This window comes from Pseudophryne corroboree, chromosome 1 (genome assembly GCF_028390025.1).
Source record: "Pseudophryne corroboree isolate aPseCor3 chromosome 1, aPseCor3.hap2, whole genome shotgun sequence".
In the NCBI taxonomy this organism is placed as follows: domain Eukaryota; kingdom Metazoa; phylum Chordata; class Amphibia; order Anura; family Myobatrachidae; genus Pseudophryne; species Pseudophryne corroboree.
The window spans coordinates 1,108,950,434-1,108,975,331 of record NC_086444.1 but is presented as its reverse complement, the minus strand read 5'-3'; the positions used below and the strand labels follow the sequence as shown (position 1 = coordinate 1,108,975,331).

General features: G+C 39.6%; 1 protein-coding gene across 3 annotated transcripts in view; it reads right to left on the bottom strand.

Annotated features, from left to right (window-relative positions):
• PCDH7 (protocadherin 7) overlaps nucleotides 1-24,898 on the bottom strand; it is a 904,402-nt gene that overhangs the window by 484,519 nt on the left and 394,985 nt on the right. The gene's annotated exons all lie outside the window — the stretch shown is intronic.

The following is a 24,898-nucleotide window of genomic DNA, read 5'->3' as shown; positions in this document are numbered from 1 at the left end:
TGATGCAGCTTGCTGCAACACGGCTTGCTGTATGGCGTGCCATGCTGCGACTATTTGCAGCCGGCTAACTCCATTAATTCCTTAAAGGAATAATTGAAGCGATTGCCGGCTGTGAATAGTCGTACTACGCCCAGTATAAATAGCGGCCCCCCCAGGTGAATAAGGGTGGTACTGGGCACTAGGCCCAGGCCACTCAAACGTGTACATGTAGGCAGGGCCAGAGCCCCATGTAACTTAGTGTATGGGAAGTGGGCAGATTGTGTGGCACCCACTCCCCAGTAATCTAAAGTAAGTTTTACCCTGTGTGGAAGAGCGGTCCAGCTCCACACACGTAGTCACAACAGTTCTAGGAGTTAAAAATTTAAAGGGACAGGTTTACAGTCTGTGCATAGTTTGTGTTGCACCACATACACCTGAGCTAGTTTGAGGGCTCTGTTAATGAAGCTAGTGTAGCGGATGCACACTAGGTTAGCTTTCGGCCCTGCACGGCTGTTGTTTCTTTTTGCCTCCTTACAGGGACCTGTAAGTGGAGAAGATCCGAGTACAAGATTGGCAACGGTGAGCATCATCTGTGTCTGTCTGTCCCTGTGTCCATCTGTCCCCTGAGCGCTGGTTCAGTGGACCTTGCTCGGCTGTGCAAGGTACAGCTACACCTCAGCGCGTGGGTGCTGCATAGGTGAGAGTTGGGTGGCTGAGGCTATGTGCCAATGATGATTTTCACCTAGCCGGTGAAAGTCGCCATCACCCCGGGAGTATCCTCTTTTCCTCTGAAAAAAAATTTGATACTCCTTTATTGATTTCCTTTCCTTCCTAGCTCGTCCGTCATCTGCTTCTGGAAGGGGATCGCCGTGTCCAGGTTCCAGTGAAAATCCCAGGTCCGTTGAGGATTCCGTGACCTGAAGGTGAATGTACGGCGCAAGGTAAGCAGTAAGACTACACCTGCACGGCAGCAGGCACTGCACCCACACCTCTCTCACAGGAGAGTGCAACTTTTTTTTAATCTTGTCTGCAGTTCCTTAGGGGGCAAGTGAGCTTTGCCTGTATAAAAGGTATATGGAACATTTTTTTTTACCTGATACAATTAATTGAGGGATTAAGGAGAGATGAATTACAGGGTAGAAATGTCATATTGCCTGTGATAATATGAGCAAGGCAGAAGAATGCTTTAAATGATATGGCTACAGGATGTTTTAGGACTTGGCATGTGGAAGTTTGTGTGCCATCAGGCTGAATTAATATAAATCTGGCAGTGAATATGGCACTTTTGTGCAATTTGCAACATGTTATTAAATAAAGCTTCATGACTTCAAAATTAGAATTCATTGTGTATATACTTCATGCTGCATTCAAGATACTCAGCTATTGCATGGCTTCACAGTTGTCTTAATAAAGCTTTTCTGTAAAGTACTAAAGACACATCTGACATTTTGTTTTTCTTCCCTGTAGAGATTGGATGCACAGACACACTGTGTGATTAGACTGGAATTGTTTTTATTCAAAATGTAAGTTATTGAAGAACTAAAAAATAAAAATAACAACAACAAAAACCTCAGTTTAGCTGTCGTTATTGAACTCTTAATACAGATACATACAAAATGATCTGTGTTTCTGGATGATTGCGGAACTGGAATACTTTTAGCAGATGTTTATACAATATAAGTAATGATGAAAAGAAAAAAAAAACACTTGCACACTGCCTTTTAAATGATCAGTGTGTCTCTATTTCATTTTTTATATAGATTTCCCAAATTCAAACAAACATTTTCATTTTAAGAATAGTGAAGATCAAATTTATATCCATTTTTTTTTTTTGCTTGCAGGCAAGTTTTGTCATCAACAGTCTCATAAATAAGTGATCTATTCTGAGAAATGACTGATTCAACAGAAATTCTATCAGGGTAGACAATTATCTATAAAAGTATGTGGGCTTCTGCGGAACAGCTGACAGGCTGAGAACATTCATATACATGCATAATGTTGATGGAAGTGAGGAGGGACTGGCAAAGCCAAATCACACATTATTTCTGGGAAACTCACATTGTGTGTGGAGGTTTTTATATTGACAAACATCATTCCAGTAAATCATTACACCAATGCATTTATGCTCTGCAACTGTGTGTGCTTGTGGTGTGGGGTGTGAATACGAAACACCTGACTTTCTACTTGAAGTCTAATGGAAAATGAAGTCTACTACATGTAATATTTTGCACAGCTGGGATCTTAGTCTAAAGCCAGAGAGTCTGCTGCTTTCCAATACACATGCTGCAAATACATGCTACCAATGGCAGCATTAATCCCTCATCAAGTGGTTGCTAGTAAAATGCGTGAGCATCATATTCCAACCAATAAGCCTTGGGCAAGTTGGGTTCGGGAGACGGGCAGTTAAGATGCCAACTGTCTAAATATCGATCCTGGCATCTCAACCATTCTTAATCCTAAAAGAGTCTCCGCACTAAAGGAACCCTAATCCTACCCCTCCCCCTAACCCTCCCACAGCCTAACCCTATCCCTCCCTGCCCACAGCCTAAACCTAACCATCCCTCCCCGCAGCCTTATCCTAACACTCCCCATGCAGCCTAACCCTCCCCAGAATACTTACTTTCATTCATGGTTGTGATTCCGGCACTGGCATTCTGACAGGTGTCGGGATTCCGGCACACTCATCCTGACCGTTGGGATCCCGAACACTTGCATGCTGACTACATCCCATCTAATGAGATGGAGAGTACTAGTATATTTAAAGGGGTATAAAAATGTTATTATAAACTACAAAATAACATTTACCTATGGTAATAATACATGCATACGTCAACATAGCATATATCCATGCTTGGTGGTGAACTGCTACCTACATCATAAAATCAACTTACTGTAGCTTGTACAGGGTCTACTGACAGGACTGACGCACACACAGACAGGAGTCAGACACAAATTCACTGGCAGAACAGACAGAAACACAATCAGGACTGAGGAAAAAACGGGCTCAGAGGGAATGTACACATTTGTTTTCAGACCCATGGGGAGTTATGGTTTTAGGGTGTAAAATAACTCCTTCATAGGCACCCTTGCTTGTCCTACACTTTACTAGTCTCTTGGAACCAGTCTGCATAGAAATTCTTCTTTTCTTAAAAATGTGTTCATAAAAAGTTAATTATTGAAAACATTATTCTGCTGTCAATGCATTTGGTCAATGCATTTGGTCAATGCATTTGGTCTAGCTATGTAATAAAGGTATAATATCATTATCCAGGAACATTTAGACTTGGGAATAAATTGACTAAAGATCAATGTTAGATTGATTTAAAATAGGTCAACATCAACAGAGTGTTTCAGGATCACAATTCCATATTTACCAACAGTCGTTTTAAGACCGACCAAAAAAAAAGAATAAAAGGCAGTGTTGACCTTTTTTTAAGTCTTAAGTCATTTGGCTTTTGTTGGTTCCATTCAAAATTCAAAATCAACCTTTAGTACTGTATATATAACCCTCGGAGCTCTCCCTAATATGGAAATATCTGCCTAACATACAGTATAGTAACTTGCATTCAGCATTTACCATATTACGGGCATGGTTTTGTCTTGTAAGTGATTGCCCCTTTAAAAAAAATGTCTGAGATCGCCAGGCATCCCCCACCTCCCGCGTTCTCAGACTCCATTAAATCCCACCGTAAATGTTCACAAATGTTTTGATCAAGCATGTGAATGACTTCCAGACAGCAATTATTTATTCACAGTTTTTGGAACATCCAGATAAAAAAAACATATCTGTATATTTTTTTGTTCTAAAAATCGATTCATTTATTGTATATTTACATCAGTATGCTAATATTCATCTGTTTTCATATCAGGCAAAAAAAAAAAAAAACACATTCTATATTTACAAAAATGGATTCTTCATTTAAAATAAATGAATGACAAATGTAACATATGTAATTAATATATTGATGTAAAAACTTTACTGGACTCTTGTACAGTGACAATATAACCATTACGAGTTTACAATTTAGCTGCTTGCATTATTCAAAATGCTTTAATATGTACAGTACAGTGACATACAATTATTTTGTTTGACATTACTGAGATGTTGTAACAAACATGACAAATGCCAGTCACTTGGGAAAATGCTGTATTAATAATGTCCTTCATGTAAATGTTAGACTAAAAAAATCTAATTTCCTAGAAAATCTTTTATGTTGTACTTTATGGAGTAACTGGAGCATAACAAGGTCAGTATGCGATAATCTATTTTATCCTGATTGGTGAATGGTATAGCCATAATACATACTTAATGGAAGTAATCTGTCTGATTAATTGATGCACGCCTTCTTAAGCAAGGATAAATGTATTAGCCAGAAGTCTGTCATGACCTTCGCTGAAAACCCATTTTGTGTAGAGAAAATATGATTTGAAAATTCTCAAATTATTTTCTCAAAAACATATTTATATTTAAATTTTCTGACAATACGTTAAAAATTTAAAACAAAAAATATAAAAAACAGCAGTGATTCAGTATGACGACATGAACATAAAACTATTTGTATGTTATATATTATTTTATGCCTAGATAATGATGCTGACTTTCTGAGTCTCATACCTACATAAGCAAGAGTGAAGTTGATGCGCCATTTGTTTTCTGTGAATTTACATATTCAGGGGTGCATCTAAAGAGGAGGAGGTCCGTGTGCAGGTTCTGACTGAGCCCTCTCCTGTCTAGCTGGCAGCTCCAAAGCTCTGGACATTACGGTCACTAGGTGACCCTTGCGCTGTCCCAGAGTCTAGTGCGCATGCGCAGGTCTCTGGGGAAATGGTGTGGCGGACATTTTCCCAGTGATTTCCTTACTGCGTGAAGCACTGAAAAAATGGCACAGCACCATTTTCCTGGTGATTTCTGTAGCACTGATGCTGCCGATGCGAGACAACAGAGGGCGAGTATTGAAAATAAAATGAGTGCAGAGTGTGGGCTGAGGGTTCCCAATGCACACACTGCACCCATTATAAATATGTCACAATTACAACTGATAAGCCAGACACAATGCTACGAGCTACTTTAATACGAAGCAGTTTGAGGGGAAAGAAAACTTTTTGCTGGGCTATACTTATAATACATTTATATGCAAATATAAAACTTAGGGGTTGATGTACAGTATCGAGCAGTGAAAAGAATGGAGTTGTTGCAGGGGCATATTAAGAGAGGAAGGGTCCCATGTGCAGTCTCCACCTGCTCATTCCCCTCACTAGCTGGCTGCCAGCAGCAATGAGCACTAGTAGACTCTAGCACTTGCCAGAGTTACTGCACATGCATCAGTCTCTGGGAAAATGGTGTGGTGGCCATTTTACTAGCGATTTCCCTACTGCTCATGCACAAAACGCTGGGCAAATGTACAATATTTCCACTGAAGAATATGAGTGCAGGGTGTGTGGTGTTAACCCTCTGGACCCTGGGGCCTGTGAGCACCGCACACAGTGCATCCATTATAGATACGCCACTGAGTTGTTGCCCATAGCAACCAATCAGCTTTGAGGTAGCATTCATCAAGCACATTCTAAAAAAATTATAGGTAGAAGCTGGTTGCTATGGGCAACTTATTTACAGGACTTCTCTACTCTTTTCATTGTTTGATGTATCAACCCTATGTTACTTTTAGTTAGTAAAGACTTATAGGACAAGCCCAGAAAACACAGAAAATATTAAGACTGAGCCGCCGTACCTTAATTAAAAGAATTAAATGGTGTGTAACCAGTCTCGTAGTGGCAGATGTACTTAAGGGTGGTACTCACGGAGCGATCGCTGCTTAAAATCTAAGCAATCTGACTAGATTGCTTAGATTTTAAGCAGTGATCACTCCGTGTGTACCCCTCACAGCGATAGCGATGCGCAGCCCCGCGCATCGCTATCGCTGGTGCTAGATTGGCCTGCATGCAGGCCGATCTAGCAGGTAGCTCACTTCACCCGCTGGGTGAAATGAGCGCCCCCCCCACCCCCGTCCTCTCCCGCGTGCTCAGCACACATCGCACTGTGCTGAGCGGGGGGAGAGATGTGTGCTGAGCTAACCGCTCAGCACACATCTCTCCCCAAATCGTGCCGTGAATACGGCCCTTAAGTCTTGTAGATTGAGAAAGTGGAGATAGATAAACTACCAACCAATCAGCTCCTGTCACTTTTCAAACACAGACTGTAACATGGAAGTTTAGGGCCAGACTAGATGGCAGACCATAGAATTTGGTGGTAGATAAGAACCACTGGGCCAGTGGTTCTTATCTACCACCAAATTCTATGGTTCTGTGTTTCTAAGTTAGGAGCTGATTGGATGGTACGTTATGTCTCTCCACTTTATCACTCTCCAAGGCTTACTACATCTCCGCTGTAGTATTACACCAAGATTCAGGGACTGGTTCCCAATATGTTAAAATATGTGAGCATAAACAAGCAAGTACACTTGGGTATTAGGGAGTCTCAGCAACAAAGCCTCAAAGTGGCAATGCGTGCAAATTAGAAAAATTCATATCATTATAAATCATAATTAAAGGTATTAATACCCAAGGAATAATGGTCTCCCCTCTTCAGACACACTAGGGTTAACAGGATATGCATAATTCATTTATACATGTTTATCTATGCTAATAGGCACTCTCATTATCCATCCACTGTTGCAGATAATCAGTTAAAAGCAGAAACCTTGTACACACTAGATGTATAATTTCTACCTTTGTTACTTTGTTATTTTCTTTTGCATTGGAAACATTAATTTGTGATGTATAATGACACAATATTTTGGATTTGATTGCAGACCCACTTAAAACATAGGGTGCTATATATGTAATAATTTTTGCTACCTTAGTTACTTTCCTTGTGTATTGGTATTTATACATTTTGATATATATGAGTTTTCAGATGTGCATGCATTGAAACTTTGAGGCTTTGTAGCTGAGATTACCTAATATCTAAGGGCTCCTCTTTGCTTATTTATGCTTGCATATTTTCTTATATATGGCATCAGTCCCTGAATCTTGGTGCAACACTTTAAGACTGGTTATACAACATCATTAATTTAAGATACGCCACACAATCAAGACTGTGTTTGTGTTTTTCTGTTTGTCCTGTGAGTCTTTAGTAAAAAACAATTATGTTAAACTGTATATTTGCAATTAAAGAGTGCCCCAGCAGAAAGAGTTTTCTTTCCTCTAAAACTGCTAGTCCTTGCTCACTACCCTTGGGAGCATTGCTGGTCAATGAATAAATATTTTTCTTACACTGGTAATATATGATAGAATGTGGAACAATCACTATCCTTTCTTGATATACTCTACGAGTATCTATAATTACAACTTTTTAGTGGACCAACCATCTCCATATCTATCTCTATACCAACTTATCTCTATATCTTCACTCTGTATTTTAATAACAGGCAGATTACTTGATTCGGGAGCTAATGACAGAGGGCATGATGCAGACTGGTGTACGAGGTTGAGAGAAAGCACGTTCGGAGCCGTTAAGAATGATAATCAGTAAACTGCACTTACACATCTCAGAAAAAAAATCACACTTGAAAAACAGAGTGCAGGTTCTGTGATCTGTGAATGGTTCGGGGTGGAGACTGGGAGGTGACCTAAAGTTTTGGCAAAAAGAGGTGGCGCCATGGGTGTGTTATGGGAGTGGCATGGGTTTGTTATGGGGGGTGTCATGGGTATGTTATGGGGGTGTCATGTGTGTGTTATGGGAGTGTCATGGGGGTGTTATGGGGGTATCATGGATATGTTATGAGAGTGTCATGTGTGTGTTATGGGAGTGTCATGAGCATGTTATGGGAGTGTCATGGGTGTGTTATGGAAGTGTGATGATCATGTTATGGGAGTGTCATGGGTGTGTTATGGGAGTGTCATGAGCATGTTATGGGAGTGTCATGGGTGTGTTATGGAATTGTCATGAGCATGTTATGGGAGTGTCATGGGTGTGTTATGGGAGTGTCATGAGCATATTATGGAAGTGTCATGGGTGTCTTATTAGAGTGTTATGGCTGTGATATGGGAGTGTCATGGGCATGTTATGGAAGTGTCATGGGTGTGTTATGGAAGTGTCATGGGTGTCTTATTAGAGTGTTATGGATGTGATATGGAAGTGTCATGGGTGTGTTATGAGAGTGTTATGGGTGTGTTTCAGCATCATGTTTATCATGTTCGTAGCACCACACAGCCACAATGGTTACTTAAGAAGGTTACAAGGGAGACTCTGCCCCAAACAAGGGCAGCTTAAAGAGTCAATGTTGCGAGTAATGGTGCATTGATTGTGGGGTGATCGGATCCCCCAGTGTGCTTGAGCATTGCTCAGATAAGTGGACTTCACTGGGTTTGCTCAGTCAGTCACACAGAAGTGCACAAGAGAAATCCTCAAGATGACACTTGTATATTTCTGCATTGGAGGATCCGTGAGTAATCGCAGCTGTGCATGAGCTGCGGACACCTCCGAATCCAGCCCTAAATCTGCTTTGGTGATATGCATCTGTCTTTGACAGTTGACAGGGTAACATAGAATTAAAAAAATACCTGGAAATCACACTGGTCACATGTTACATGTAGTGCATTCTAATATTTACAAGGGGTCAAATAATTTTGTTGAAATGCTTGGCACATATGTTTCAAAACAATATATTATTAACAATCAAACTGACTGATGGGTCCTTTGTCCTATCAGTTGCCTTAATTATCCATTTTATTTAATTTTTGACAACAGGAAATAGTTAACTCAGGATATCCAAAAAAATTCTAACTTTTCATATATCTAAGTTGGATTAATGTGAATGTCTGACTGCATTTGGAACTCAGAAACACAGTATGTGGGAGCTTTTATTAACTGAACAAACTTTATGTCATGTGTAGCCTGTTCCAGGGTTGACTTTAATACATGTCTGACAGCACAGTACATTTCTTTTTCTAAAAATATGACATTCGTGTTTATTACCAGTCCATCTGTTACAGGACTGTGGAAGTTTGAATTAGAAAACGAGGACAGGTGCCACTGCAATATAAGGCGTATGTGCCTCTTGCAACTGCAAAATAACAAGGATATTAAAGATCATTGTTCAAGTACAGATGTGAGAACGAGGCCACACGTCAAATTTCTGGAAATTTTACCTCTTCAGTATTTTGGATGCATAATTAGATGCAATTCAAAATATGTGAGAGCTGCGATATCCAGACTTGTAAAACACACCAGGTAGAGTGGTGATTCCATGACTTAAGTTCTACAGATGTGTCCTCATACAGATGTATTCTCATACAGATGTGTTATCTTACAGATGTGTCCCAATACATACATGTCCTCATACAGATGTATCATCATACAGATGTGTTCTCATACAGATGTGTCCCAATACAGATGTGTCCTCATACAAATGTGTTCTCGTGCAGATGTTTCCTCCTACAGATGTGTCCTCATACAGATGTTTCCACTTTCAGTGTTGCACTGTTCATAGCATAGCGGGCTGTATGAGGTTAGCTGTATGAGGTGGTTGGGTATGGAATCCCAACAGTCTGGATGTCATGGTCAAAATACCAACCCCGACATCCCAACTGTCATAATCCTGACACATTCTGTACCCTTACCCTCCCCCTACTCCTAACCAGGGTCGTACTGGCCCACAGGGGTTCAGGGGAAACACCGGTGGGCCACACTGTACGAGGGCCTACCCCCTCCTCTATTGATCAGTTTCCAGGATGTGCGCTTGAATTATACATACACTACATTATTATACCACACATGACTATGGTGTATTTTCTACAGTGCATTGCTGTTACTAATCTGCTATATAATTGTACGTGTATTAGCAGTATTTACTCTATCTCTCTCTCTCTCTATATATATATATATATATATATATATATATATATAGACCTCAAACCATGCAATCTCTAATGGTTAGAGGTTGGCCACACCCCTAAGCATGGACCCATACCACTGCATTCCACCCAGTGGGCGCTTCATTCCCCAGTCTGACACTGCTCCTAACTGAGCCCTCCCGCAGCCTTACCTACCCCTCTTTCAGTCTAACCTTCTCCTCCCGCAGCCTAACCCTAATACCTACCTGCAGAATTTGTCGGAATTCTGACAGTCGGGCTGCTGACTACAGCCTGTATGAGGAATTACAGTATCTATACCTGCAGGTCACTATTCTGACGTAGCAAGTACCCTGTATATGTGAAATACAGTTCTATCCATTGCACTTTAACCTTGTGAACACTCTCTTCCATCAGAGAGGAAATTAGTTTTCCTTAAGAATCAATACAATTGTTCCATGCTTTACAATGCAGCAATGTTTTCAGTATATAAAAGCATTGTCATTATTGTGTATGTACAGTATATGTCTAGAATAAGAATAAGGACATTAAAACCATAAATTGGCTGCTTGATCTTTTATACAAACCTACATATTCCATAGCTAACATCACATCAGCATTCGCAGTTCATTAATTTTCTCTCTAGCATAGGTTTTCATGCAGATCGGATGGTTAAAAATCTATTTTTTCCTGAAATTATTTAAAGAATTTCTATCTTGCTTATTTGCTCCAACTAACATTTCTCTTGGTAGAAATGCAATTGTGCTTATGCTTTAATAAGAGCTTTTCATTTTATGATTTCTCTTGTTTTATAAAATGGCACTCAAAGCTAAATTAGGAGCTTGTATTAAACAAAAAGCAATGTAGAAAATGACTAATCTCATAGTCGGTACCCTTTGTATGCACCACAGCAGAACATTTTAGTTATCTCTGCAAATTCTTAAAAGTCTTAAAAAATGAACTGATTCTTCTGCTAGTACTAAACAAGACACATATAGCTGATCATAAACAAACCTTGCACAACACATGGCAGGAAAGATTGCGGGCAGCGGTGCAAGTATGCAGATACACTCGGGTACGGAGTACCCTTAAGGATTTGGCAGCGGGTACGCAGTACCACCTGCCACACACTTTGCCATTACCACAATTATAATGTGCCACAAAGCAACAAGACCATGGTGCTTGGCAGCATGACGGCTCCTCCCACTTTGTCAGGGTTACTGGGAGTGCGACGGTGGCTGTATTTTCCTGTTATAATGGAGGCATTACTATATATTGATATTAAACTGGGGGCATTACTATACTGTATATTTCTATTATACTGGAGGTATAACTATATATTTCTATTATACAGGAGGTATTACTTTATATTTCTATTATACTGGAGGCAATACTAAATATTTTTAGCCTTGCCTCCAGATTCCCACCCAAAAAAGGAGCTGTGTCGTGTGGCCACACTGCTAGTGTAATGTAGCCACTCCCTCTAGCAGCATGTGCCCACGCCCCCCACACAACACATGACCACGCCCATTTATTGGCACTCAGTACCACTAAGGAAATATTTCTACTTGCACCACTGGTTGCAGGGGAAAAGTAGAATACTGATAAAAGGACAGAACAGACGACAAATGACTCAAAAGCATTTAAACCTAACTAGTAAAGAAAAAGTTAAGTATCACCAAATTCTATAATAAAACCTAAAGTGTACTTGTCATTAGCAATATACAATTATTCTCATTTTTCATCCTGCTTTTGTATATTTAGTATGTGAGCATAAGTAATGAGCGTGGCTGGAGGAAGTTTCCACTAAACAAAGGGGCTAAATTGAAGGTGTAAATTTACTAAAGTGTAAGGTTTTTTTTAAATGGAGATGTTGCCCATGGCAACCAAACAGATTCTACCTATTATCTTCTACAAGGTACTAGATGAATGATAAGTAGAATCTGATTGGTTGCCATGGGCAATATCTCCACTTCTAAAGACTCATACTTGAGTGAATTTACACCTAAGTCTCATATTTCTATACAGTCATTCAGATGATGTATTTTTACCATGTTCAACTTCTAACCCTGACCCACTCCTTCTCCCACCTCCTTCTTTGGTGCCCTCAACTTTGACACCCATTTCTCTACCAGCACTGCCACCATCCATCATTATACCTTCTGCTGGCAAGCCCCCATACATTTACTTACATCTGCCACCTCACATTAATCCATCATCTGACCCTGTCCTCTCATATCTGACATGACGCTTTTCTGTTGTTTTCCTAATGCTTGACAAGTCTAACATTGAGCAATTCATCCTACCATCACACTTTACACTCACCATGGGAAACACCACATTCTCCTACTGTATGTTCCTCATGTCTGCTGCCCGGGATTACCCTTAACTCCACCATGTCCTTCAATTTCCATATCTAGTCTCTTTCCCGGGCCTGTCCCATGCCCCTCCCACTCTCATTTTCTCCTATCTAGCAAAATATTATCTCCTCCAATCTGGACTCTTTCTCACCCATCTCTCCACACTTCAGTCCATCCTGAAACATATGTTAAGGCTGATTTTACTATCCTGCCACTCCACTTTATGGATCCGATATTTGTCAATCCCCACACTGGCTTCCTTACAGAATAGAATTCCAAAATTTCACCCATACAGTATGTACCCAACGTTAATTCTCATCCCTCTAGCTCCAACTTCATCTCACTTCACTCTCCTTCCCACATGCTACACTCTGCCAATGGCCAGCAACTTTACTACATGGCACATTATCACAAAAAAATCTCCTATACCACTCCCAATCTATGGTTACACGTCCATGATCAGACCTTTCAACCGATTTTTACATTGTAAATGTTCTGTAGAAACCTTCCACTTCATCAAAACCTTCCAGTCTCCCACCTACTGTAATTCTGCTTCTATGGTCAATCTGCCTTTTCTTTGTATTATGCCTCTTTCATGTTCTGTGTTATGATCTGTTTGCTCTGTCGTCTTACCCTATGTGTTATGCCTTTGGTATTATTGCATTTATGCTTCTTGAATATTCTCATTTTGCCTTTGCTTGTTTGACCTCTACTATGTACATACTAAGCTTTTTTTTCGGGCTCTTGGCACACTAAGCTCCCACTACAAGTAGATAGCCTACCCCCGACTTCTTAAATTGTGTGTATGGGAATTGGGGGCATTTTGTGTTATTGAAAGTGTGACACCATAGTGCAGTTTCACACTCACAGACAGCTAATAAACAATGTGTGTGTGTGTGCGTGCGTGCGTGCGTGCGTGCGTGCGTACATACGTATGTTCGGCTATCCATAAAACCTGGATGTTAGTGTGCCTTGACATCCATGGTTGGGAACCCCTACATTAGAGTAGTTGGGAACCCCTACATCAGCCTCCCCACCTGCTGGTCACCAAAAAAACATGTATATTATTTTTCCTGGACCATAGAAAGCCATTTGTATATAAGGAGGTTTTGTTTTATCTTGCTTTATTCGGCTGTGAAATACAGCTGTGTACACTCTGATTGCATCTTCCATTAAAAAAATGCATTTATCTCACTCAGGAAAGCAAGTTGTGCAATAAGATATTTATACGTGTATTGCATGTATAATCTGTGACATTTATAATTCATACGGAAGCTATGACGGAGATAATCTGTTTGTTTTTTTTATTTCCTTTAAAATACCAAATGCTAGTTCTGCTGCACAGTTAAAAAATGTGATGTGGTAATTTTTTTTTAATAAATAAGCTACATTTTTATATTTTATTTTTGAAAATGTTTGAACAGGTTAAAGGGAGGTCAACAAAATTCTACTGGCAGATGGGAAATCTTGGATGTGCTTCTCTAAACTGCGGAAGCAACACACATATCACTCAGGTATTTAAAGTGTATACGATGAGCTGTTCCGCTCATCCTTGCCATACTTCCAAACTGTGTTTTGAGATATTTCCACTTATTACGCTGATTCTCGCACTTGATGTTTGTGTGGTATTCGTTGTCCTTGGCAATATCATGTGTTCATAGCTGAGAACAGCAGCAATGAATTTTTTATGACGTCTTTGAAAAGCTAACCTCAATAGAGAGATGGTGGATCCAGAATGTGCATAAGTATTTTTTTTCTCGTCAAGATTTTAGAAAGCAGATGCATGCACCTATTGTCACCATATGCCATGCTAGCTGAAGTGAACTAATAGGCAAGGAAATAACCTACGCTGTCATTTCTTATTGATGTTGTTTTATAAATACACAGTGAGCAAAAATATGGAGATTTCTGAATGTCCAAATATGCAGGTGAAATGTTATTTAGAAATGGTTTATTCTGCCTTAGCTTTGCTGATGGGGCTATTAAGGTGCAGTGGAAAGGAAAACAGTTCATGTATAAATGATTTTAGTGGAAAAAGAATCCACTTAAAGCATTGTATACTCTGCTTGGATTAAATGCCTCTATCCGTGCTTTGACTTGATTTCGGCGGAGACACTATTTGGGGCCTAGCAAATACGATCAAATATGCCAGTAAGTATAGATTTTCTTAAATTTTTGTTAGGCCTTATTTGACAAAAAAAACTGCCACTGGGACTGTTCTCCAGCAGCACTGGCCCCAGCAATGGTAAGAGCAGTCTTACCACTTGTCAGGGCAGTTAGGTGTCAAGTAACCCATGGCTGAGCTGAACTGAAGACTCGGCTTCCAGTTCCAGATTCAACAAAAAATAAAAATAATACTTTATTTTATTTTAATAGGAAATCATTTTTCACTGTGGTTAATACCATCATGAAATGCTGTTAGTGAGGAGGGAATAGTACAAGTGCTGCCACTGTCTATGACACATAGGTTTCACATGCTCTCCATGAGAAAGGAAATCTAGGAACACTAGTGGTGAAGGCTATCAATTGTTATAGCTGGATATACTGTAGTTTTCACCAAGAGCTTTGATAAACAGGCTAAAGCCTTAAACCCTGCAAAAATGACATGGTTTCAGGATTTAGGGATTTATGCCTTAGATAAATTGACCCCCTTAGAGTGAAGAAACCTTCAGTGTTATAGATGGTGGCAGTTGATTAGCTGTGAGCCACAACCAATCAAATGCTATCTTATACTGTACACTGTTAAAATTTCCCTCTGTTTCAAAGTTATCCAGGCCAATAACTGTCCAATCCATGAATCTTATGTCTCAGGGAGAAATGAAAACTAGATAAAGCAATAACCTGTCTCTAAGTGCATTTTTACAGTATTTCAGGACAAAAGTGTGTCTTCAAAGACATCCAGTACACCTCATTTGTTCTTATCTTAGTTTATGTTAGAACCACCAAAATCAATTGTCATAAACAAACGATGAGAAGAAAACTACCACTACAAATTGAACTTTTCAAACAGCAAAGATAATTGTATTGACGATGTTTCAGAAGCTCTAAGGTCCTTTTTTTTAACACATATCCATTTTTAGAGCATGATTTTTGGGTGCTGTGGGCTCCAAAAGTATCATTTTTAGTAGAATGGGAACTATTAAAAGGGAAACCACAGAGTTTTCATGTACACCATTCAACTTGTTGTTTTTCTCAAATGCTATATTGCATGTATGGTATAGTTATGACATACATAGAACCAAGGTCAGACTGGCCCACAGGTGTAGAGGGAAAATCCCTGGTGAACCCCAATGCTTGAGGTCCCACCCCCTCCTCTAGGGGTCAGGTTCCAGACTGTGCACTTAAATTATACATTATTACTTAAGTAGATGGTCAGATAACCTGGTTAGCACAATCATGGGCCCCTACCCAGGGGCATCTTAAGCGAGGAGGGGGCCAGTGGGCAGACTCCAGGTGGGCCCCCTCCTCTCCACGACATTGTGCCGGAGCCTACTGCGCATGTGCAGGTCTCCAGAAACATGGCGCCGCTCCCGCCATATTCCGGAGACAAAAGTCAAACTGCGCATGGGTGGCAGCCATTTTGGAGGGTATTTTTTGCGCGATGGATGTGGCTGCAGCGCCCAACGCTGGATTCTGGAGAGGTGAGTACTAAAATATGGGTGCAATGTGTGCGATGTGGGCCCCCCTGAACCCAGGGGCCCGTGTACACCGCACTCATTGCGCCCATGATAGAAACACCAATGTCCCTACCATTTCATTTACCCAGTGGGTCCTTCATGCCCCAGTCCAACACTGCATACAACAGACATTAAAGCAAAGTGTAAAACAATCCTGTCCTAATATAGCCTTTAACCACTTTGCACACTAATATATGGTAGTGAGAGATCTGTCTTGCCATATGGTGTTATACAGTATCATGATTTTACAAGTGGCTCAGCATTTTTGGTTTTCTTAAATATTATCTTTTGGGAATTTCAGGCATTTGTCTTTCTCCACTGTATCCAAACAGTCCATGTTCTGTATTGAAATATTACTGATATACAACATCCAGAAAATGGACAGTTGTGGATTTTGTTCAGAAATAGCTAAGCCCCCTCTGTATAAATATACATATGAAGAAGTGTTGGGCCAGGGAAATAGGGAGGGGGGTGAGGGAGTAAGTGCAAGCTATGTCACTATGGTCAATTGCATACTAATCGCTGCTATTTCATAGATAACCTGAGATTATGTGCCACGGAAATGGTGTCAAGCAATAATGTGCTGTCTCTTTACTTTGATTCCCTTTATTAAGTCCGGCTGCCTGCATTGTTGCAAGTGCATCTCTTGACAAGCCTCACCTTTAATAAAATTAAACGTGGGGTCTATTTAAAGAATAGCACGGGCCGCTGGGAGACATGACAGATGCACAATACATACAGGCTTCTCATGAAAGAAACAAATGGAAGAAGATTACGATCTCTCTGGGGAGAGGACCTATTTATGTGGCACTTGTATACAGGCCACCCTCATTGTAAAAAAAATAAAAATGGAGCACAGTATTCTGGCCCTGATACTGTGTTATTTCTCAAGTAAAGAGCACTGTAGTTGCCGGAATGAAAATGAAAAAAGATAGATTTGACTACAAAGATAAAAATAACTTAATAGCATATAACAAAGCAGCTAGAAGACTAAGCTGGAATTGGACATATGGGATTCTGAAATTAAGTGAATCATATTTATTATTGGTTTTAGAATGTAACATATTAAATGGCACTAATAATACAGTTGTTTTTATTTCCTTGCAATTATAGTTAAATCCTGATTACCGATAAGGCGTATCATCAACCAGTTCATTTTTCAAGGTCTAAATGGACACAAAATAAAAATTGCACTTGAAATTAGTTTTATAAACCGTAAACACTTATTAATGGCAAAGACAACAGGCTGTGTAGGTCATTAGCTCCAATGCAGGATTCTAGTGTGTCTATAGATAGCAGCAAGTTTGTAATTTCCTTTACAACAACTAATTTTCCACTGTTCGGCTTCTGAGTAAACTTTATTTTAAAAGTTTCAATCTGCACCTTTCCTACAGCCTCATTAGAATTTCTCACACCATTATTTCCCTATCTTCAACATGCATATTGTTAGGTCTATTTCAAATTACATTTGCCATCCAGAACCTCTTCTGCAACTCATTTAACTGTGACCATCAAACATATTTAATGGCTTTATTCAAATACAAATTTAGATTCATAAAGTGACTTAATTTGGTGGGAAAATCACACTTACTAATCTGCGGACATGATCCTACCCTAATAATTTAAAGAAATGCATCCAATGTTTGAATGTATATCAGTTTTCCTTCTAATTAAACTACATGAAAATCTAAATGCAAATTTTGAATTAGCACAATTTCTGCTGGAATTCTTTAGAAGCAGAAAAAGCTGGTTCTTGCTAAAACAGTACAAAAAAATTGAAAAAAATAATACGGTCGCAAGATGTTATCTTGCCACAGAAAAATGAATATTAAAACCTGAGGGCTTAATTAATTATTATAAAAGAATCCAATGTTATTGCCCTATTCTTAAACTGCAATTCTGCTCTTTATTCTAGGCACAAAATGCCTTTGAAATCTCAGCAGCAATAGACTGTAGTACACATTGTATCTGATGCCTAGAGACATTCATTGTTCATTTTCCGGTTACCAAAGTACAGGTCTGTAACTTGTTGCAGATAATGAACATAATTTAAATTATGGTTTGTGCAGCATATTACTGCCATGTTCAATTTTAAATTTCATTTGAGAGCTGAATTTTGAACTTAGAATATTATATTTCTTTTTTTATGAATGTGTCGTGGATAAATGGAATGTGCCCCAGCCCACGTGTCCTGCTATACCTCCTGCGATTTAGGTAAGTATCAATATTCTATTATGATTAGACCCCTCTAAGTCACCAGTTTGAATCTCAGAAACACAATTCAATTGCTTTTTAAAAATATAAGCGTTGTTGCTGTGTGGCAATGAATAACCCCTTCTGCAATGTAGGAAATAGCCCAAACAATTCCTAAATCTCCACCTCTCTATTTGATGTCAATTATCTCACTCTGCAAAATGAAATCTTGCCTTGTGTAGCCCCTTCTTAAGGAAGGCTTTTGTCCTGCTCAACTTCTCCTATAGGCTGCCGAATAAATGCTGCCATCTTGCCCTACAACCCAATGTGTTTTGATAGAAAAGTAGTAAACGAACCAAAATATCTGACGCTGTCACTTGTTAGATTTGTGTAACGTGAATTCTTCCTAAGTGTTCATTCTACCTTACTTACAAGTAGTTCTGAAAAATAAAACCATTTGACAAACAATTATGTTTTTTTCAGTTTGATATCTACAGGAATTTAGTTCTCTTTTCACAGAATTTTTAACAATAAATAAAGACACAAAGATAAAAATTTTAAAAAAATTGGTTAGCTATTTATTTTATTGAATATACATTTAAGGGAAAGTATGGTGGCAAAGAAAGGACAAAGAGTCAGCACAAACCTCAATAACAACCAACAATATGCACTGCCTGCAGTTACTGCCCAAGGTTTCCAGGGTGCACAACACAACTATAACACAACTACAACCCAACAAAGGCATCTACTCAATGTTATGATTTGACTACCGAGATGGGTAATGGTGCTGCCTCATGGTGGTACAGCCAATGAAGAGAGTACACCCAAAATTAAATAATTGCACCTGGAGTGTTGATCTTCTGTTCTTTCCTGATGCAAAATGGTCAGCAATAATCACCAACCAACAAAAACAATAAGAAGGGGGGGGGGGGAGCTGGATTAATAGAAATAGGCCCACAGCCCAAGGCTTTAAATAAACTCAGGCATAGACACACCTCTGTATCATCATAGGTAGGCTAAAACAAGTGATCAGCTCCCATTCCAGCCCCCATCCTAGAGGGTTAAACTGCTGTATCTCATTTTTATGGCAATCAAATGGTTTCTCATCTTGTGCCAAAAAAACTGTCTTGCTGCGGAACATCATGGTTTAAATGTCTTCTGTATTTCTTAACCTGTAGTTCCTCAGTAACATCTAAGCAAATGAAGCTGTTGAGAACAGAATTTCTATCAAATGCTAATGTGGAGGCTAGCATGTTCCGTATACTATATATTTCCAATATGTGTATTTACTGTTCCTTTATATGCTAGGGATTGGTAACAATTGCATTGCTCAGTGTAATAAGGGATAAATTAGCAATGGCTTATCACCAAAGAAACTTCTGTCAGAGCTCACAGTCTGGCGTACAGTATCTATGGTTGTTGCAACTCATGCACTAAAGTGCCCCTTTCTATATCTCACAATTGCCTGTAACACACCAAAAGAGGCATGTATTCCTGGCACAAGAGGAAACCATGTGATCAGGTGACAGCCAAGAACTGTGTTATCTGATTGACTCCCATCTTATTACTAATTTCAGTGTATGTAGTGTGTCACAGCCAGTCTAGTTACAATATGTACTGAGGTTGGCTATTTAGTACAGACGTAATTCCTCAAAGTTCCCAAACATAAGAAAGTGGAGTATACTAGCCAGTTAATTTATTACATAACAGCCTACTGCATTTACCATATATCTGTTTTATTTTTATTATCAATACTGTTATTTACATTGACACATTCTAGAAGGTATAATAAGAATATAGCATTCATCGCTATCTGGTTTATTGTACTCTTTTATTTCATGTTCTACAGGTCCACTTTAACAAAATGAAGATAACTGATGGGGATTCAATGCATACCATTAATCACTGCCATAAAATAGGTAACATCACTCTCTTGGCCTACTTTCTAAAACATAATTATACTATTTTTGCATCCTTTGAGAAATGCAAATCTTTATTTCTAAATCCCCTTGCTTGCATGAAGTGCAACTTAAAGTTCTTCTTCGAGAGAGAGTGTCTTAAAATAGTATTGGGATATCTTGACATGCTCCAAATAGGTCCCTGAAGTTATTAGTTTATGGGGCATAAAAGAAAGAAGGCATAGGTAAATTCACTTTTTGTGCCTGGATGCTAATATTCCTCTAGAGAATGAAGCCCCTTTGGCTTTTACTCATGATTTAGTCACCAATGTTCATGAATATTGCAGTGTTTCAAGCACTACTACTTTCTGACAGATCAGATAGTATTAGAACTTCATCTCATGCAATAAAAGCTCTTGGCATCCCTTTGGAACCTGGGTTCCAGTTGGACAGCCATGATCTTAACATGCAGTCAACTCATTATTAAAATATTTCTTACCTGATGATTTTGGTCACTTGCTGATAATCACATAAAAAGAAACAGACTATCCTACATCCTTACAATGTTTTATCATTCATTAAATTACATTTTCTGGTACCAGCTCAGGGGCAAACATGGGATTTCTAGAGATGAGCTTCTAAATGTTAGAATTTAGAGCAACTGTCTCTAGCCTAGGAAGGATATATAATTAGCATGTAACAAGGTATACTTTCCCCCAAAAAAAGTGCAGTTTATGTAATACAGGGGCAGATGTATTAGCCTGGAGAAGGCATAAGGAAGTGATAAACCAGTGATATGTGCAAGGTGATAAAGGCACCAGCCAATCAGATCCTAACTGTTAATTTACATATTGGAACTGATTGGCTGGTGCCTTTATCACCTTGACCATATCACTGGTTTATCACTTCCTTATGCTTTCTCCAGGTTAATACATCTACCCCACAGTATCTTCAGGTATGCAGGCCCAAGGATCACAGTAAGCCACTTACCAGATTCTCTCTCTGGTGCAATGTCTGAGCACTGGGCATATGCAGCAGCTCCGTTCCACCCTTTACACTGCATGTAGTGGCCACTAGCCAGGCTGTGGGGAAGGGGGGTTTCCGGGCAACTGAACACCCCCCACCCTCTATGTTTGCCTATGTACATCATGTCCATATTACGTTAAAACTCTAACCCCTCATCTGCATTATAAAAGACTATAGTAAAGAAAGACAAAACCTATAGATTCTGAGTTATAATAAAATTTTAACTCAGTCAACATTATTTCAATAATCATTTTTATTGCATAATCATTACTGCTGAAATATGTTATAGCCAAAGGGTGAGATTCAAATGATATATCACGCCCAATTTCCATTCTAAAATTATCTCCATTATCGCGCATATTGCGCCCATAGTAATCAGGTTTACTGTGTAAAGGGTTGGGTGCCTCCCTACTCCGGGGGTAGCGAGCTGAAATAATGATACAACATCCCTGATCAACAGAACGAGTGTGGAAAGAGGTGAAAAGAATTGAATCCCGCCTAAAGAATATTCAAAAACCTTTATGAATATTTCTTTATTATACCCTGTACATGTGAATGATAGCAGGGTCATAAGTTCATTCCAGGAGCCCGGAGGCAAAATAGTTGTTGGTGCTGCTTGCTCACATTCACAACTAACACCCGAATCTCAGCAACACTCCCGCTAACCCACATTTACTACAGAGGCCCCAGCAGCACTCAGATGCACCCATACCCACATTCACTATTAACACCCCAGCAGCACCCAGGCATACATATCCTCCCCCAATTACTCACCAACACTCCAGTACACAAGCACTACCTGTTGATGATCTCGGTCTTCTATACTTGTTATTTGCTACTTCCACAGCAACAGCAAAGGCAGCAGGTCCCACATGTGTTATTGGGAAGAATAAACAAAGGCAGTAGGGGTCATGCACTCCAGCCTGTGCCCTTCCCCTTTTATGTAAATTGGTGCAATTTGCTTGCTGGAGATATGTTTCTAGGCTGAGGCCAGACTCAAGTTTCAGGGCCCTGTGACAGGGAGGGCTGTGGCACATGCTTTTTCATGCAGTGGGACGCATAAAGCAGAATCTAGAGCACAGGTCCTCAAACTCTGTCCACAGTGCATGTTTTGCAGGTCTCCTCACAGAATCACAAGTGAAATAATTAGCTCCACCTGTGGACCTTTTAAAATGTGTCAGTGAGTAATTAATACACCTGTGCACCTGCTGGGTTACCTGCAAAACATGCACTGTGTGGGGTTCTGAGGACCGAGTTTGAGAACCTGTGATCTAGAGCAATGGAGCAAGTCAGGATGCCCACTTTAGGTCTGGCACCCAGAGGTGAACACCTTCCATTGTCGTCTGTATTTATGCCTCTGAGTGAAGTCTAAACTACAGTAAATGTGAACAGTACAACAGTACCTAGACTATACATATGGGTGTAGTAGTTAAATATTGATAGCACACAAACCATTTGGAGCAAAACAGGATGAAAGGTATTGTGGCAATGTTGAATACAATTGTGGCTAACTATGAAGCTTTCTATATGAAATCCTTGCATAAGATGTAAGATAAATGCATGTTTCTGATAGAACCAAAAATGAGATTTGATTTGGGGCTAGCAAAGCTCTCCAAAGGACACTAGCTTATCCTCACATTAAAAATTAAAAGATCTTCTCGGTACTCTAGAAATATGATAAATGGAGAGCAGCATAATCTAATATACCTCAACAGGATGTAATGTATCATTGCCCAGAAAATGTTGATTAAAGGATGGCTTTAGACCAAATTTAGCAGTATTTTTATTCCGTTGTAAGCATTGCAGAAAAGGTCTGATTCTCAGTCTCATTGAACTCACTCGGCCAGTGACACATTAATGACTGTCAATCCTAATACTAAATGCAAGATTAAAAATAGAATACTTTCAAAGTTTATTCTAAAATACATTTCTTTGGAATTTGCTTGTTAGGCTACTTTAATTTATTACACAGCCATAAATAAATACACGTCTATTAAAAAATGAAGGTTTGACTTTTAATTATAGTCCAAAGAGTTTTTTAGTATTCAACAATGATGACACTAAAAGTTTCATTTATTACTTTGAAAAACAGAAAAGTTGATCTTTACCATTTGTGCAGTCAGAACAATAGGTATAGTCTTGATTTTGTACTGTATTTAATATATTTTTCCTCATATTCTTCCATTGTAATTATATTGGTTTATCACTGTTTCCTCCAAAATATAAAAAAAAATTATTTAAGAACATATTTTTAATTCTATTCAATGATTAAAAGCAACAATGTAAATGAACAGCTCATCTGCAGCACGATGCACAGTCTTGTATAGAGCTAAGGAACAACATTGTTGCAACAATATAGCAAAAGTAACTTAGCACTCCAAGCTACAGTATATTTATGCTGTATATACATGGCAGGTAGCCATCTCTGACCTAATGGATACATATCAGCTAAAATATGAACCTCAAAAGTCGATGGGTTGCAAATGTTCTTATATTTCTACAATAAGGAAGCAAAATGGTCAACAATTTCCAAATTATCTCATTATCAAATGGGGGAAATTCATTTTGAAAAATATATGCACATTCCCTTTGTTATGGACCCTAAAAACAAGACAAAGCCTGACATGACACTGATATGTTTTTATATGGAAAATGACTTGCCCATTTTATGGCTGTAAACCTTTCAGTGACTAAATAATTAGATTCTTAGCTGATGCGTCTCTTTTAAATTCCTTTGATTTTAATTAACACTACAATTGGTAAGAACAGTTAAAAGTTCCTGCTATCTCCCTCCTCTGCCTGTCACCTAACCTCTCCCTCACCAGTATCATACTATACTCCCTCCCTGCCTCACTCCTGCAGTCTTCATTCCTAGCCAAGGACCCAGCACCATTAGTTCACCCTTTATACCCCTTCCTTCCAAATTAAACTTACCTCAACGCTACAGCAATCCTGATAATCTCATTCACATCTCTCCCACAAACTCCTACCCCCTATCCTGTGCCCTCTAGAATGCCAGATCTGTTTGCAACAAACTGGACCCCACTCATGACCTTTTAATTTCCAACTCCCTGCATCTCCTGGCCATTACAGAAACCTGGAATAATCCCTATGACACCACTTCTCATGCTGCTCTCTCTGCTGGGGGCCTCACATGCACTCACACACACCCCAACCTGGGGGTCGCCATGGTGGTGGTGTTGGGATCCTTTTACCCTTTAGCTACACATACCAACTTATACCTCCAGAACCATCCCTTACATTCTCTACATTTGAGGTCCATGTGATATGCCTCTACCAACCTACTAATCTTCGAGTTGCTGTCATTTAATGTTCACCTGGCATTTCCTCCAAATTCCTCGACAACTTTGCTTCCTGGCTACCTCACTTCCTCTCTTCTGACATTCCCTCCATTATGTTAGGTGATTTCAACATCCCTATCAATATCCCCACAAAATCACCTGCCTCTAGACTCCCTTAACCTCACCTCTTCAGTGGACCACCTCACCCTTCCATGTGAACAGGAGCTCACCTGATCTGGTTTTCACTCACCGCTGTGATATTTCTGATTTCTCCAATTCCCCTTTTCCCCTCTCTGACCACCACCTGCACTCTTTCAACCTATCTATCTCTGCTTCCCCATCTCTCCCTCCTAGGGCTACCCTCACTAAGCGTAACATTGAGGCTATGGACACCTCATCCCTATCCTCCCTATTTGACTCACTTCTCTCTCACACATGCCCTGAACAAGCCATATCCCTATACAATGCATCTCTTACTTCTGCTCTTAACTCTGTAGTTCCACCGGGTTCACTACGGTATGCCGGCGGTCGGGCTCCCGGCGACCAGCATACCGATGCCGGAAGACCGACCGCTGGCTTACCGACAGTGTGGCGAACGCAAATGAGCCCCT